Source organism: Bombina bombina, chromosome 1, assembly GCF_027579735.1.
Source record: "Bombina bombina isolate aBomBom1 chromosome 1, aBomBom1.pri, whole genome shotgun sequence".
Classification (NCBI taxonomy): domain Eukaryota; kingdom Metazoa; phylum Chordata; class Amphibia; order Anura; family Bombinatoridae; genus Bombina; species Bombina bombina.
Genome location: NC_069499.1, coordinates 1,271,813,303 through 1,271,831,945, shown reverse-complemented (window position 1 = coordinate 1,271,831,945; position 18,643 = coordinate 1,271,813,303). Strand labels below are relative to the sequence as shown.

The 18,643-nt window shown below is 38.8% G+C and overlaps 1 protein-coding gene across 1 annotated transcript in view; it reads right to left on the bottom strand.

Moving 5' to 3' along the window:
* ZNF469 (zinc finger protein 469) overlaps positions 1-18,643 on the bottom strand; it is a 912,094-nt gene that overhangs the window by 371,112 nt on the left and 522,339 nt on the right. The window lies entirely within an intron of this gene.

Sequence of the window (18,643 nt, the reverse complement as noted above, 5' to 3'; positions counted from 1 at the left end):
ATGATTCAGATAGAGCATGCAATTTTAAGCAATTTTCTAATTTACTCCTATTATCAATATTTATTTGTTCTCTTGGTATCTTTATTTGAATAAACAAGAATGTAAGCATAGGAGCCAGTCCATGTTTGGTTCAGAACCTGGGTAGCACTTTCTGATTGGTGTCTAAATGTAGCCACCAATAAGCAAGCCCGCCCAGGTGTTGAACCAAAAATGGGCTGGCTCCTAAGATTACTTTCAAATAAAGATACCAAGAGAACAAAGAAAAATTGATAATAGGAGTAAATTAGAAAGTTGCTTTAAAATTGCATGCTGTATCTGAATCATGAAAGTTTAATTTTGACTAGACTATCCCTTTAAGCAAGAGAATGCAGACTTGAACTGACGTCCCAACTCTACTCTACAGAGTTTGTTGAAATTATACATTTCATTGTAAATAAACATCAACAACTACAATTATATTATGTAGTGGCGGTTCTAGAACTTAAAGGGACACTAAACCCAATTTTTTCTTTTGTGAGTTAGATAGAGCATGCAATTTTAAGCAGCTTTCTAATTTACTCCTATTAACATTTTTTCTTCCTTCTTTAGTTGTCTTTATTTGAAAAAAAAGGCATCTAAGCAAAGGAGCCAGACAATTTTGCTGTCCAATCAGCAAGGACAACCCAGGTTGTGAACCAAAAATGGGCTGGCTTCTAAACTTACACTTTTGCTTTTCAAATAAAGATAGCAAGAGAATAAAGAAAATTTGATAATAGGAGTAAATTTGAAAGTTGCTTAAAATTGCATACTCTATCTGAATCATGAAAGAAAAAAAATGTGGGTTCAGTGTCCCTTTAATATATAGAGGGTTTTCAAAGAACCGCCACAGTGTAAGTATATAACTGAAGAAAGTAAGATGAGATTCAGCACCAACACTAAACCAGAAACACTGACAGTGCGTGGTAATAAAGTGGAACCTCATTAGAGGAATGCTCACTGATGATTACTGACACTTTCATTGCACCATGACTTTTATTAGCTTTACAATTATATACTATCCTTCCATCATTCTTTGTCTGCACAGAAATGAAGTCTAGATTTTATATTAAACAAGTTGTTCATCTCAATGCAGATCTAGACAAAAGGAGAGAAATAAGACAGATTTTGTACTAACATAACATTTCAGAGGTACAAAGCTGATCTAATTATTTGACTGAATTGACAGCTGACAATCAAGCATCAGCACTTAACAAATGGATCAATCTACCTGTAGTAAAATAATAACAATTTATATATAATCCTAAACCAAAGCAATTAGCAAGTATGAATTAATTCTGTTATTAGGGATGTCATATGGCATAGGACATAATTATTTACTGTAGTTGTCTGTGATAAAATAAATAATATATTCACAAATCATTGAGTGCTGTTTGTTCATTTCTGTGAGAAAATAAGTATTATATAGTAGTCTAACTTCCAAATTATTGTTAACTTGGCTTATATAAAAAGGTATGAAACAAGTATCATTATTTTAATATGCCTGCAGACCTTGCATTTTCTACTCCTTACAGAGAGGCTAGGTTACATCCTGCAGTATATATACTACTGTTTTACTGACCCTGCTATTGATACACAGTGATTGTTTAGACCAGTGCAGGAGCAGATTTACATCTGGCCTCTGATTGGAAACCGCAAACAAGACCAAATATGTAGGACCAGTAAATACAGTAGATTTGCATAATCAACAACTGCACCGTAACAAGACAATGTAATATCACTTAGTCTGAACTTCAAAGGAGAAGTAGATTTTTTTTCAGACAGATTTCAACGTTTTGTCTATTTCCACTCCTCCTGTACCATGTGACAGCCACCAGCCAATCACAAATGCATATACATATATTCTGTGAATTCTTGCACATGCTCAGTAGGTGCTGGTGACTCAAAAAGTGTAAATATAAAAAGACTGTGCACATTTTGCTAAGGAAAGTAAATTGGAAAGTTGTTTAAAATTGCTTGCTGTATATGAATCATCAAAGTTTATTTTTGGCTTGAGAGTCCCTTTAAGTTGAACACAGGCCTGTGAGCCAATCATGAGCAGTATTTGAATACATAGCTGCCAATCGCCAGTTAAGTTCAGCTCTGTAGCAGAAGTGTAATGACGCACCGGAAATACAGATTTAATACAAATTAGACCTTTTTCTTATTTTACCTAAAATCCATTAAAATGATGTTGTTTACATTCTATCGCCTATTAGTATGATACATTAACACTTTAGCTAGATCTGGAATGAAGAATAGTACTGCTATATGAGCTACAACAAAAGGTGCAAACAAGACACAAGTAAGATTATTCAGCTTCTGCTCAAAAAGTTTTGTAGGGCTTATTATTAAAACACATTTGACATTTTAATTTTGATTGAGTGTCCCTTTAATGTTGTTCTGGGATGATGGGATCTGTGAGAGATGAGTGACCAAATCTTTGAGTGTTGTGTGATGAGCAAATTATTAATTGTCAATTAGTTTGCTTATGAAGAAGGGAGTGCAGTCGGGGTTGAACCTATGAGAATGTAATGATTTCTTACTAAATGTACAAGGTGATAATCTCATTACTGGTTCATAAAGGGAGGATGGTTGACCAGTAAAGAATAATGATATATGTGGAGGTGGAAATGGAAAGGGAGGAATGGCAGTGAAAAAATGGTCCCATGGCCAAGTCATGTTTTATGAGGATTTGATTAGTGAGGTGTTTAGAGGAAGAGGGTGATGATCTATGATGGTTCTATCAATGAGTTCTTTATTGCTGGATTTAGACTGTTGGCGCCACTAAGCACAGGATAATTTGATGCTCCCTGATTTGTAGTTCCACTTGCATGTAGTTATGTCATCACTTATACGTGTGCTCAATATTACCAGCACACAAAAGTATATCTACTTAAAGGGACTTCAAACCTTTTATATTTGCATAGTATATATCAGAAATTAAATAAGCACTGCATTTCAAAATATCTGCATACAATATAAATGCATAAAACAATTTATAATGAAAACTGAGATTTAAAGTTTAAAAAATGTTCTCCGTTTTGCAGTCCAGCGACACAACCCCAGAAAACTTTAGTGTTGTTTATATTATCGCAGTTGCTGTCATCAGTTAGGGACACATAGGAATAAACTCCTGCACTGATCAAGCAATGAGTGCACAGCATGTTGGAGGGTTCTGAACTTATCAGAAGGCACTGCTGTCTCGCTGAGGAAGGGGAAAAAACTTAATTTTCAGAGAATGATTAAATGAAAAGAGATAAAATAAATAATGAAAGTACATGAGATGTCTCTACAGTACAGCATCTAATTAGATTTACTAGGCAGCAAAATATATAGAAAGTAAAATGTAAGATGATAGGGAGTGTACTGCTAAGCTTCATCACTAGAAGGTGACAAGCTACCTATATCGTGTAATGAGAAAAGCAGCCATACATAGGGGTTGCTATAGAAATTGTCTCAGAAGGTAATGATCAATGAAGAAGTACAGTATGATTGGTCCCTTTGTTGGAACAAGAGCTTTATATAAAAGGACAGATGAATATACAGTTCGCCACCTCCTTGGCCTATCACATACTTTTACTGCAACATACCACCCAGCATTTATACAAAACTTTCCAGGCTGTGGGAATGCCAAGACAGGCCATGGTGCTGCTTTATTTCTGGAAATCAGATATTTGCCCTAAATGAAGCTGTGGCAGAATAGAAAAAAACAACACTTTTGCAGCAACTTTACCTATGGCTTCATTATCTTAACCTTTTCTTTCTGTTTACACATATTTTCTATAACTAGTACTTAAAGGGACATTAAACCCAATTATTTTCTTTCATGATTCAGATAGAGCATGTGATTTTAAGCAACTTTTTAATTTACTCCTATTATCAATTTTTCTTCGTTCTCTTGCTATCTAGATTTAAAAAGCAGGAATGTGATGCATAGTAGCCGGCCCATTTTTGGTTGAGAACCTGGGTTATGCTTGCTTATTGGTGGCTAAATGTGAGCCACCAGTAGGCAAGCGCTATCCATGGTGCTGAACCTAAAATGGGCTGGCTGCTAAGATTTACATTCCTGTTTTTTAAATAAATATAGCAAGAGAAGGAATGTGGGTTTAAATATAAAATGTTTCCGTATAGGTGGGAATACAGCAGGCAAAAACAGCTATTTCCAATGCCAAAAAAAATGTAAATTAGCTATTTGTAAACAATTTAATAAACTCTTGTGGGTAAAATAGATCATTGGGAACACTTTAAAAAGTAACATATTTTAAAGTACAATGTCCCATAGCACAGAACTTTAGGCCCAAAGAGAGTTAGGGTAAAAAAATGCAAATAACACATACTCTAAATAATAAGACAAATAAGATTAGCATATTTTTCAAATTCACTTGCATTGCTGTAGACTATTTCCAGAGGTGTCAAAGTATAAAAATGACAGGAACCCAAAGGGTAAAAATAGTACTGTGTTCCACAATTAAAAGCAAAGAAACAAAAAAAAAGTAATCCTTGTTCCAATCTCTTTCAAAAAAATGTAAATAAAACTCACAGAATGCTGAAAATCTTTTACCTCCAGTGCAAAAAGCTTTCAGTATAGAGTGCTATCTTGATTTACACAAGTTACATTGCCATTCTTGCAAACCCAAACAAAGCATATAATAAGGTTCAAAATTAACATTTCATGCAGAGGGCACATTTGCTATCCAGATGGTAATGATATATGAAACTTTGTTCAGTGGGCTGAATACAAAAATAAATATTAGAATATTGTTCAAATTAGCTTCACTCTGAACTCTAGACCTCTATCTGCCTTACTGAATCGCTAGACTTGCAAGTTAATCCTTGGTGCGGACTTCCAGTGCTTTGCTTAACTTGACCCAAGGCTAATTGACAGTCAATTGTTTTAATCGTATTGGCAACTCTTGGTTTGTCTCTTCTTGACAATAAAATTGTGATGACATGACAGTCCAAACAATACCAAAGGAAGAGAACAGCTCTTGAATGCCTTGAGTGCCTGTCTGCATATATACTAGTTATATATATCCTTCCTTCAATGTTCCCCCATATATCTCTAACAAATATGGGCCAGATTACGAGTTGAGCTCTATTAATAGCGTGAGCGTGATAGGACAATTTTCAACCGCGGTCCTGAAGTACCCCCAACGGTCCAGGTTTTTATTATAGCTGAACTAGAGCACAGGTAAAATAATCAGCTGATGGGTGAGAGAAGGTTAGTAACCATGGTTACTAATCAGCTGATTATTTCACCTGTGCTCTAGTTCAGCTATAATGAAAACCTGGACTGCTGGGGGTATTTGAGGGCCGTGGTTGAGAAACACTGCATTAAAGAACGTTTGTATTACAAGCTGAAACTTATTGCGACCACTAGAGTGCAATCGCATTTAACGCTCATCAGGATAGCGTGACTGCTGATTGGTGGTGGCACATATGCGTCTCATGCTATTGGCTCACCCATGTGCATTGCTGTTTCTTCAACAAAGGATATTAAGAAAATGAAGCAAAGCAGATAGAAGTAAATTGAAAAGTTGTTTAAAATTGTATTCTCCATCTGAATCGTGAAAGAATATTTTGGATTTCATGTCCCTTTAACTAATTTTTTTTAAATGTTATTTCATGTAAGGTCCTAATAATATATATTTTTTTTGTCACATTAGTTTTGAGGAATCATTTTAAATCCTTGTTGATGATGCTCAAAATAATACATTGGGGCTGATTTATCAACCCCCGAATGCAGCTATATGCAGCTGTTTCCACGCGAGCCTTTAGGGTCGCTGGAAACAGGAGTTAAGAAGCACCGGTCTTAAAACCGCTACTCCTTAACTCGTCCGGCCACCTCTGAGGCAGCAGACAGCAATCAGCACGATCGGATATGATCGGGTTGATTGAAACCCCCTGCTAGTGGCCGATTGACAGGGTTCAGTATTGCACAAGCATTTCACGAGAAATGCTTGTGCAATGATAAATGCAGACAGCGTATGCTGTCGGCATTTATCGATGTGCAGCGCACATGATTCACTACAGCGGATCATGTCTGCACGCACAATGATAATTCGGCCCCATTGTCTGATTATCTGAGCCAATGTTCCTGTAGAAATACCGTTACTATCTACTGTCTACTACTTGTAAAAGGTTTCTTATATATGATACAATGTTTAAAAATATAAAAATGAATTACTCACGGAAATGCCATAAATCTAAAAGTAATTGCTTGTTTTTTTGCTTTAACTTTACATAAATTTATAACATCACATATTTGCAAGCTGTTCCTCATACATTTATGGTCTCTACTTATCTCTTCAGAGATTAACTCCTCCTGCAGGGACAGTTATCCTGATTTATGGAACTGATTATTAGTGTAATTCTGTTTCAGCTGGGAGCAGTTATTTGCAATACCTTGTACACACACTTTTAAAATGGCTTTAGGCAAGTAATATCAATGAGATGTACTCAGAGTACACAATATCACAATTATGTACTTACTTTGGGTTTTCCACCTTCTAGGTGCATAATTAGTAGTGAGGGAAGGGGTCCGTTTAGATGCACAAGGATAGGTACTAACTACATGGATCTGAAGTTGTGCTATCAAACAATTATACACATACATATTGCAATGACAGCCCATGTATAAAGTATTATTAATAAAATATACCCTAGTTTGTATTCCTTTCAAATGTTTTTGTTTTCTGTTGATAGCTGCCTTTCTTGTGTTGTTTTAGATATATCCTAAGTGAATACAAATAATTATTTCCATTAAATAAATAAGCAAAAAGATCTGCTGAATTCCTTGTGGTTAAATGGACATTAATGTAATTTGTTTTATTATGCATCAGAAATTAATCACTGCATTTTAAAAGATTTGTATGCAAAATAAATGTATTATTATATTTATTACTGTCATGTTGCTAAACAAATAGGGGGTTTCACCCCTTGAAAACCCATCTGAATGTTGTTTATCTTACTTAGGCCAATAAAGAACAAGTAACTAATACTTTTTAATTTTATGAAACAGTTAACCAGAGCTCTGAAGTTGCGGAACCGCGATTGTGCTCAAGCAAACGCGTTTATTTTCAACTTGTAATACGAGCAAACATTTTCGCTGTACTCATAATCTGGTCCTTTGTTGGTACAAATGTTTTAGTTTAATGCCCCTTTAACGTCAGCTTTCTAAAGAAATGTTATAGCTTCTGCTCTTTTAGAAAAACAGATTATTATTATTATTATTATTATTATTGCTTCTTAAAAACAAATAATAACTTCCAAAATTGTGAAGTCTCATCTTTAACATGGAGGGAGTTAGATATTCACAAAATGTATTGTACATGATTAGTCCCAGAGAAAGCACGTGTTTGTTCAAATGATGTCATGCGTTATCTCTATATAAAGACATACAGAAAGAGAAGCAATCTGCCAGGAACAATCTCTATATAAAACAATTTATAAGATATGTTTAATAGACATCACAGTGCTTAAAGGGACAGACTGCTCAAGTTACTTTGTAGTGAGGGACCACTCCGATCCGTGACACCCAGCCCTAGATAAAAGCATTCCTGTGCATTTCAATCTGCAATATATTAAATTGACACATAATTCCTTAAAGGGACAGTCTACACCAAAAATGTTATTGTTTTAAAAGAGATAATCCCTTTATTACCCATTCCCCAGTTTTGCACAACCAACATGGTAATATTAATATAATTTTTACCTCTGTGATTACCTTGTATCTAAGCCTCTGCATACTGCCCCCTTATCTCAGTGCTATTTACAGACTTGCATTTTAGCCACAGTGCTGACTCATAAATAATTCCACAGGAGTGAGCACAATGTTATCTATATGGCACACATGAACTAGCAGTGTCTTGCTTTGAAAAGCTATAAAAATGCTGTGAGATAAGAGGCGGTCTGTAGTGGCTAAGAGACAGGCAGAAATTGTGAATGCTAAAGGTTATAAAGTATGCTGATATAACAATGTTGGTTGTGCAATGCTGGGGAATGTGTAGTAAAGGCATTATCTATCTTTTTAAAAATAACAAAATTGGAGCAGACTGTCCTTTTAAATATATTGAAATGCACTTAATAATTAATTATTTAATTAATAAGAAAATAATTAATGTGTTATTCATGCTAGGTATACTTCTACAAACGGTTATTAGACACATGAATAACAGCATTAATGCAAGTTATGGGCATAGCAACAGTCATAATGAAAAGATTTGTTAATTTATATAAAACTTGATAACCATTATAAGCTTGTTATAAATCAGCAATCAAAATTTGCTTTAAGATTATTAGTCATAACATTATTTGCATATGTAAGTTGACAAATGCTATATATGAAATATGAATTTCATATGTGTATTCTCCAGTGTTCTTATATGGGATGATATTGTTAACATAAGGAAACATATAATAGTAGAGTAAGTGTAGACATGCATATTAATTGACATCATGTGACAAAAAAAAGTTATGGAGTAGTTTAATGTTTGGTTTCAAACAATTGTTTTGTGTTTTTTGATTAAAAAAATAATGCCTGCGTCATGACATGGCCCTGGAAGGAGAGGTACGTGGGGAGGATGCGTGGCTTCTTGTGCTAGGCCTAACTGATTCTTGGGAGGGCACAACCCTACACTCTGTTGCCTGCAGTGAGATGACAGCTGAAGCAACACTGAGGGCTAGATTTATTATAGCTGAGGCGTACAGGGGCGCGTATACGCGCCCCTGTACGCCTCAGCTCGCCTGTGGCGGGGCGAAATTGCCCACAGGTATTTGGCATTGCAATCCCACCCCCTGCCCGCGCACAGCCAATCACGCGCGGGCAGGAGCTGTCAATCTCCTTGGTTGGACTCGACCGAGGAGATTGAATTTCGCCAGTTTAGATGTGGCGAACAGCTTAGGGAAGCAGCGGGCTTGTGGCCGCTGCTTGATAAATCACGGCGAGCAAGTTCTAGTGAGGACTTGCTGCCCTAGGGCTGCCGTAGGGGCTTCATAAATCTAGCCCTGAGTGAGGATAGTGTTTCAGGCCTACCAACATGCCTTTCAATAGCCTCTGTAAGGCGGACAAGAGTGGCATTAAAGATATCTAGCTGGATATTATTATTATCAGTTATTTGTAGAGCGCCAACATATTCCGCAGCGCTAAAGACATGGGTCCAATATGCAAGGTGACAGCTATGAGAGACAAAGGGATAGAGGGCCCTGCCAAGAGTTTCACTGTAAATCATCTCTCATGAAAGTGATCTACAAAGCAGCTAGGTGCGTAGGCTTACATGCTAAAGGGGTTCAAGAGGATAACTGAAGGAGGAGATTCTGCTATCTTCTGAAAGCTTGTTGCTGTTTGAGTCGGGATAGGTGAATCTGACTATAAATCTGAAGGATAAGTCTCTCCTGCCGTGACTGCACATCAACTGTTACTGCAGGTACAGTGGGAATGTACTGCTGGGGTGGTGTTTCACACACATAAGCTGTTAGAGAATGAGTTGACTGCATCTGTTGTTGTGACTGAGTTGGTGTTCCTGGCCTATACATATGTCCCTGGTGGCAAAGTGGCCCATACATTAGTGGTGGTGGCAGTGGGTGTTATTGGTGGCAGTGGTGGTTGATGCTGCATTGGAAACGGTGCCCCAGAGGATGCTTCACCCCTGTTGTTGTGGTATATTATGCATTAGAGGGTGCTGTATCTGTTTCTGTGGTATATGATGCATCGGAGGGTGCTGATGTGTCTGTTTCTGTGGTATATGATGCATCAGAGGATGCTGATGTGTCTGTTGCTGTGGTATATGATGCATCAGAGGGTGCTGATGTGTCTGTTTCTGTGGTATATGATGCATCAGAGGATGCTGATGTGTCTGTTTCTGTGGTATATGATGCATCAGAGGATGCTGATGTGTCTGTTGCTGTGGTATATGATGCATCAGAGGGTGCTGATGTGTCTGTTTCTGTGGTATATGATGCATCAGAGGATGCTTCTGTGTCTGTTGCTGTGGTATATGATGCATCAGAGGGTGCTGATGTGTCTGTTTCTGTGGTATATGATGCATCAGAGGATGCTGCTATGTCTGTTGCTCTGGTATATGATGCATTGGAGGATGCTGCTTTGTCTGTTGCTGTGGTATATGATGCATCGGAGGATGCTGCTGTGTCTGTTGCTGTGGTATATGATGCATCGGAGGATGCTGCTGTGTCTGTTGCTGTGGTATATGATGCATCGGAGGATGCTGATGTGTCTGTTGCTGTGGTATATGATGCATCGGAGGATGCTGATGTGTCTGTTGCTGTGGTATATGATGCATCGGAGAATGCTGATGTGTCTGTTGCTGTGGTATATGATGCATCAGAGGATGCTTCTGTGTCTGTTGCTGTGGTATATGATGCATCAGAGGATGCTGCTGTGTCTGTTGCTCTGGTATATGATGCATCAGAGGATGCTTCTGTGTCTGTTGCTGTGGTATATGATGCATCAGAGGATGCTGCTGTGTCTGTTGCTGTGGTATATGATGCATCGGAGGATGCTGCTGTGTCTCTTGCGGTGGTATATGATGAATCAGAGGATGCTTATGTGTCTGTTGCTCTGGTATATGATGCATCAGAGAATGCTGCTGTGTCTGTTGCTGTGGTATATGATGCATCAGAGGATGCTGCTGTGTCTGTTGCTGTGGTATATGATGCATCAGAGGATGCTTATGTGTCTGTTGCTGTGATATATGATGCATCAGAGGATGCTTCTGTGTCTGTTGCTGTGATATATGATGCATCAGAGGATGCTTCTGTGTCTGTTGCGGTGGTATATGATGCATCAGAGGATGCTGCTGTGTCTGTTGCTGTGGTATATGATGAATCAGAGGATGCTTATGTGTCTGTTGCTGTGGTATATGATGCATCAGAGGATGCTACTGTGTCTGTTGCTGTGGTATATGATGCATCAGAGGATGCTGCTGTGTCTGTTGCTCTGGTATATGATGCATCAGAGGATGCTGCTGTGTCTGTTGCTCTGGTATATGATGCATCAGAGGATGCTGCTGTGTCTGTTGCTCTGGTATATGATGCATCAGAGGATGCTGCTGTGTCTGTTGCTCTGGTATATGATGCATCAGAGGATGCTGCTGTGTCTGTTTCTGTGGTATATGATGCATCAGAGGATGCTGCTGTGTCTGTTGCTGTGGTATATGATGCTGCTGTGTCTGTTGCTGTGATATATGATGCATCAGAGGATGCTTCTGTGTCTGTTGCGGTGGTATATGATGCATCAGAGGATGCTGCTGTGTCTGTTGCTGTGGTATATGATGCATCGGAGGATGCTGCTGTGTCTGTTGCTGTGATATATGATGCATCAGAGGATGCTTCTGTGTCTGTTGCGGTGGTATATGATGCATCAGAGGGTGCTGATGTGTCTGTTTCTGTGGTATATGATGCATCAGAGGGTGCTGCTTTGTCTGTTGCTGTGGTATATGATGCATCGGAGGGTGCTGCTGTGTCTGTTTCTGTGGTATATGATGCTGCTGTGTCTGTTGCTCTGGTATATGATGCATCAGAGGATGCTGCTGTGTCTGTTGCTGTGGTATATGATGCATCAGAGGATGCTGCTGTGTCTGTTGCTGTGGTATATGATGCATCAGAGGATGCTGATGTGTCTGTTTCTGTGGTATATGATGCATCAGAGGATGCTGCTGTGTCTGTTGCTGTGGTATATGATGCATCAGAGGATGCTGCTGTGTCTGTTGCTGGGGTATATGATGCATCAGAGGATGCTGCTGTGTCTGTTGCTGTGGTATATGATGCATCAGAGGATTCTGCTGTGTCTGTTGCTGTGGTATATGATGCATCAGAGGATTCTGCTGTGTCTGTTGCTGTGGTATATGATGCATCAGAGGATGCTGATGTGTCTGTTGCTCTGGCATATGATGCATTGGAGGATGCTGCTTTGTCTGTTGCTGTGGTATATGATGCATCAGAGAATGCTGCTGTGTCTGTTGCTGTGGTATATGATGCATCAGAGGATGCTGCTGTGTCTGTTGCTGTGATATATGATGCATCAGAGGATGCTTCTGTGTCTGTTGCTGTGGTATATGATGCATCAGAGGATGCTACTGTGTCTGTTGCTGTGGTATATGATGCATCAGAGGATGCTTATGTGTCTGTTTCTGTGGTATATGATGCATCAGAGGATGCTGCTGTGTCTGTTGCTGTGATATATGATGCATCAGAGGATGCTTCTGTGTCTGTTGCTGTGGTATATGATGCATCGGAGGATGCTGCTGTGTCTGTTTCTGTGGTATATGATGCATCAGAGGATGCTTATGTGTCTGTTGCTGTGGTATATGATGCATCAGAGGATGCTTATGTGTCTGTTGCTGTGGTATATGATGCATCAGAGGATGCTTATGTGTCTGTTGCTGTGTTATATGATGCATCAGAGGATGCTGCTGTGTCTGTTGCTGTGATATATGATGCATCAGAGGATGCTGCTGTGTCTGTTGCGGTGGTATATGATGCATCAGAGGATGCTGCTATGTCTGTTGCTGTGGTATATGATGCATCGGAGGGTGCTGCTGTGTCTGTTGCTGTGATATATGATGCATCAGAGGATGCTGCTGTGTCTGTTGCTGTGGTATATGATGCAGAGGATGCTTCTGTGTCTGTTGCTGTGGTATATGATGCATCAGAGGATGCTTCTGTGTCTGTTGCTGTGGTATATGATGCATCAGAGGATGCTTCTGTGTCTGTTGCTGTGGTATATGATGCATCAGAGGATGCTTATGTGTCTGTTGCTGTGGTATATGATGCATCAGAGGATGCTTATGTGTCTGTTGCTGTGGTATATGATGCATTAGAGGATGCTGCTGTGTCTGTTGCTCTGGTATATGATGCATCAGAGGATGCTGCTGTGTCTGTTGCTGTGGTATATGATGCATCGGAGGATGCTGCTGTGTCTGTTGCTGTGATATATGATGCATCAGAGGATGCTTCTGTGTCTGTTGCTGTGATATATAATGCATCAGAGAATGCTTCTGTGTCTGTTGCTGAGGTACATGATGCATCAGAGGATGCTTATGTGTCTGTTGCTGTGGTATATGATGCATCAGAGGATGCTTATGTGTCTGTTTCTGTGGTATATGATGCATTAGAGGATGCTGCTGTGTCTGTTGCTCTGGTATATGATGCATCAGAGGATGCTGCTGTGTCTGTTGCTGTGGTATATGATGCATCGGAGGATGCTGCTGTGTCTGTTGCTGAGGTATATGATGCATCAGAGGATGCTGCTGTGTCTGTTGCTGTGGTATATGATGCATCAGAGGATGCTTCTGTGTCTGTTGCTGAGGTATATGATGCATCAGAGGATGCTGCTGTGTCTGTTGCTGTGGTATATGATGCATCAGAGGATTCTGCTGTGTCTGTTGCTGTGGTATATGATGCATCAGAGGATGCTGCTGTGTCTGTTGCGGTGGTATATGATGCATCAGAGGATGCTACTGTGTCTGTTGCTGTGATATATAATTCATCAGAGGATGCTGCTGTGTCTGTTGCTCTGATATATGATGCATTGGAGGATGCTGCTTTGTCTGTTGCTGTGGTATATGATGCATCGGAGGATGCTGCTGTGTATGTTGCGGTGGTATATGATGCATCAGAGGATGCTGCTGTGTCTGTTGCGGTGGCATATGATGCATCGGAGGATGCTGCTGTGTCTGTTGCTGTGATATATGATGCATCAGAGGATTCTGCTGTGTCTGTTGCTGTGGTATAAATAATAATAGGTGGCACAAATAAATTGTTGTTCCTAAATTTGTCTTTAATATAGGAAAATTATGTATGTGTAATCAAAGGCAATGTTTACAGCATAATGTCTGTGCAATATATACTATTGTGGTATTTCCATCGGAGATATATGTGTTCACGTCACAAATATGTGAAAACACAAGTGAAACATATATATGTTTATAATTATCATTTATTGCTACACAATGGGTTAATGCACTAAAAAGGATTGAAAAATAAATAAAGCAGACTAAATTAAAATAAACTAAAATTGTAGTGGACACCGGTGTCTTACATATGCACTTAATATGTTTACAATATCAAAGGCTGCAGACAGATCAAGGAGGATAAGTAGAGAGAAGTGGCCTTTTGATTTTGCCATAAGTAGGTTGTTGGTAACCTTAACAATTGCTGTCTCTGTTGAGTGAAGGGGGCGCAATCCAGATTGCAGTAGGTCAAGGAGGGAGTTTAGTGTAAGGAAATGGGATAGACATGCATATACTAGCTTTTCAAGAAGCTTTGAGGCAAGAGGTAGTAGGGAAATAGGGCGGTAGTTGGATGGGGACGTTGGATCGAGAGAAGGTTTTTTGAGGATAGGTGTGACTAATGCATGCTTAAGAGATGTGGGAACTATACCAGTGCTGAGAAAGAGGTTGAAGATGTGTGTGAGTATAGGAGTAAGAGTAGAAGAGAGGGAGGGGAGTAGTTGTGAGGGGGTGGGGTCGAGGGCACAGGTAGTGAGGTGAAAGGCTAGTATAAGGGCAGAAACTTCATCCTCTGTAACAGGGGCAAAAGAGCTAAATTTATGGCTATGTGGGTTTTGGATGATTGTGAGCTTTTGAGGGGGAGGGAGACCGGTAGTATGTTGAGAGATGATTTCATTTCTGATGGAGTCGATTTTGTTGTTGAAGTAGCTGGCAAAATCATGGGCTGAGAGAAAAGTTGTTGTGGGAGGTGGGGGTGGGCGGGGAAGAGTATTGAATGTGGAGAACAGACGTTTTGGGTTTGAGGAAAGAGTAGAGATAAGAGTGAAGAAGTAGTGTTGCTTATATAGATTAAGGGCAGAATATTAAGAGTTCAAGATGAACTTATAGTGAAGAAATTCAGCAGAACTCCGAGATTTCCTCCAGTGTCGCTCAGCAGTACGGGAACATCTGCGTAGGTACCGTGTCAGAGGAGTATGCCAGGGCTAAAGATGAGTGTTTTTTTCCGAGTTATGGTAGGTGGGGCCAGGTTATCAAGGACCGATGTAAGGGTGGAGTTATAATGGCAGATGGATTCATAAGGACAGGAAAAGGAGGGGATGGAAGAGAGAAGAGGTTCGAGAGCGCTAGTGAGCTGTTGCTGATCTAATGACTTGATTTTTCTGTGAAGTTTAGTGTGAGGGGTAGAAGGAGGGAGAGTTGTGGGGAGGGAGGTGATGATACAAGTGAGGAGGTGGTGGTCAGAAAGAGGAAAAGGTGAGTTTGTGAAGTTTGAGATATTGCATCGATAACTGAAAATCAGATCAAGGGAGTGACCATCTTTGTGAGTGGGAGAGTCAGTCCATTGTGACAGGCCAAAAGAGGAAGTGAGTTGCTAAAGTTGTTTTGCAGATGAGGCAGTGGGATTATCAACAGGGAGGTTGAAATCACCAAGAATGAGGGCAGGGGTATCCGAGGAAAGGAAGTAAGGTAGCCAGGCGGCAAAGTGATCTAGAAAAAGAGTTGTAGAGCCAGGGGTGGCGGTATATGACTGCAACGCGCAAAGAGAGGGGAGAGAATAAGCAAATTATGTGTGTTTCGAATTAAGAAAATGTGAGGGAAGAGAAGGGCTGTATTTTTTGAAAGGTGCAACTAGAAGAAAGTAAAATACCAACACCACCTCCTTGTCTATTGTCAGATCTAGGAGTGTGGCTGAAGTGGAGACCCCCATGTGACAGTGCAGCAGAGGAAGCAGTGTCTGAAGTAGAAAGCCGGGTTTCTGTGAGAGCCAGAAGATTGAGAGAGTGGGAGATAAAGAGGTCATGGATAGAAGTAAGTTTGTTGCAAACAGAGCGAGAGTTCCATACTGCACAAGTGAAGAGGGTGGTGGTTCTAGATGCAAGAGGAATAAGATTAAGGTTACCGGAGTTTTGTTTTTAAAGTCTATTGAAGGGCACACATGGGTGTGCAGGGCAAGGAAGTTGTGGGGGACCAGGATTGGGGGAGATGTCGCCAGCAGCTAGTATGAGCAAGAGGGAGAGTGACATAAGATGAGATGCGGTTTTGCAGTAGTGAAACTGTTTTTGTGATGAGTTGCAAGGGGGAGAGAGAGTCTTTAGGAATGTGTGAAGTTCATGAGTACAAAAGTAAGGTGAGGTTAAGAGAGATGGGCTAATGAGCAGTGCTGGTGGTGAGGGGTAATGAGTAATTGAGTAAAGTAGTTTGTTAAACAGACAAAAGGTGGCAAAAAGGAATATGAAGATATTTAGCATTTTTACAAAATAGTCAAACAGTGTATACAACTTAGTATAAAAACAGCACTTGCCTTATCCCTTGTCTACTCCTTGTTGAATTCTTGAATAATTATGTGTGCCTCACTTATAAATGTTCACTTAAGAGATGTGAACAGATGATCTTACAATATTGCTATCTAACCTACATTGCTAAACCCCTGCATTACTTTCCCCATAGCAGTGTTAAATTTATAGGCCAGAGCATTCAGCAGAATGCAATAAATTAATGAATGACCTGATCAAAGACAGTCAAATGCCAATTGGGAAAATTTGATTCAGGGTGAGATAAGTTAAAAATAACAGACAACAGAATTTGGGGGAGGCTATGGTTAAACCATTAGTTAAATTATAAATTTAGGAATTAATACAAGTATTTGCAAGGTTTGAACATCACATAGATAAAGGCAAGATATCAGCAGGGTAAATACATAATTAATTATACAGACAAATGCAAAAAGAGAGGCTTGCAATACATATGACACATAAAACAGGGACATTTGGCAGGATTTGAATGCAGGGATCAATTCACATACCAAAGAGAGACTTGCAATACACATGACACAAAAAACAGGGACATTTGGCAGGATTTGAATGCAGGGATCAATTCACATACCAAAGAGAGACTTGTAGTACATATGACACAAAAAACAGGGAAATTTGGCAGGATTTGATTGCAGGGATCAATTCACATACCAAAGAGAGACTTGTAGTACATATGACACAAAAAAACAGGGAAATCTGGCAGAATTTGAATGCAGGGTTCAATTCACATACCAAAGAGAGACGTGTAGTAGTAAATATGTTTTTACATGTTTCAGCTACTTAACTGTATATGTATGTATCTGAATGTTAAAGCCCTTTGCTTGTTTTTTTTTTCTTTTTTAACACCCGAGACCTCATTTCCAAGAGCCTTTATAACTTTTTTTGTGCAATTTATTTTTTGATTATTTGTATTAGATGGTGTACCGTGTTATTATGAGTGTAATTGTGCTTTGTAATGTATTTTTATGTGTTTTGTGACAATTTTCTGTATCGCAAAACAGCTAACCAGAGCTCTGAGAACACTGTTACTTTAAACTTGTAATACAAGCGGATAACCAGACGCGCACAAACAGCCGCGATAAACTCCTTATTACTCACGAATAACTGTTAACGCACCACTCGTAATCTGGCACTTAATATTCTATTATATGATAAAATAGGATTCTTCCTTTTGATATCCTTTGTTGAATGAGCAGCTATTCACTACTGAAAGCAAGCTGAACATATCTGGAGAACCAATGAAAAGAGGCATTTATGTTAAGGCGCAAAACAGACTTGGCTCCCAATTATGCATGGCTGCTCCTGAGCTAATCTATGCTTTTCAACTAAGGATACCAATTGAATGAAGCAAAAAAAATTATGTAACTTTCACATTTTTTGTATTTCACATGTTCTGTATAATTCTGGAATGTTAAATACCTGTAATTTGTTTTCATGTACCTTTTAACTAACCATGTCATACATTTTTTTAATTGAATTTTTAATACAAAATTATAAATGATACACATCCCTTTTGCCTACATATCTTATTGTAAGATACTTTTTATAGATAGAATAATTTAAAAACAATTGTAAACCATATTATGGGATATATGTATGAACACAAAGCATATGATGTTATAACACATTAGTAGACCATCTTATTTTACAATATTTAGAGGTAGCATCAAATAGTATATTAGATGTAAGTATGGACTTCTGAAAGTCACATTTTCAATACAAACACATTCCTTTATGAATCCTTAAGGTTTTGATAGTGTTAGGGCTACAGATGAACACTACCACATTTAAAATTAGGAATAATATATTATTAATATATATGCATTAATGTCTATAAAATTATTTTTAAAATTTGGACATATTTGTTAAGGTCACTACCCAGAGGCAGAACTTTTATTCACTTTCTGCGATTACATTTTTATAGTGAAAATTTTCTGCAGGTAATTTTTAAATTAGGCCGTTACAGTAAAGCACCAGTTCAGTTGCAATGTGTTGATTAACTGGAGAGTAAAGTAATTTTTAAAGTTTAATATATTGGAGCATCTGAAAATTGGATTGCAAATTAGCTGCAGACAAAAAAATAAATTGTAAAATGTCTCTTGAACAAAGTTGTTTCATTTTCACTTGGTCTAACATAGAAATGTAGTAATAAAAATGTGCATTGCTCATAAGAATGTCTTACATTCAGAAAATAAACTGCTTTGCATACTGGGGAAGGCTAGGGGGTGGGTTAAAAAAAAATCTTAAAGCCTGTTAACAATCAATGCACTGCTGCTTTGCAGCTCTACTGCATATTTGACTGTTCTCTTCAAACAGCACTTTGCTGTGGATGCGCTGTGTTAAGGT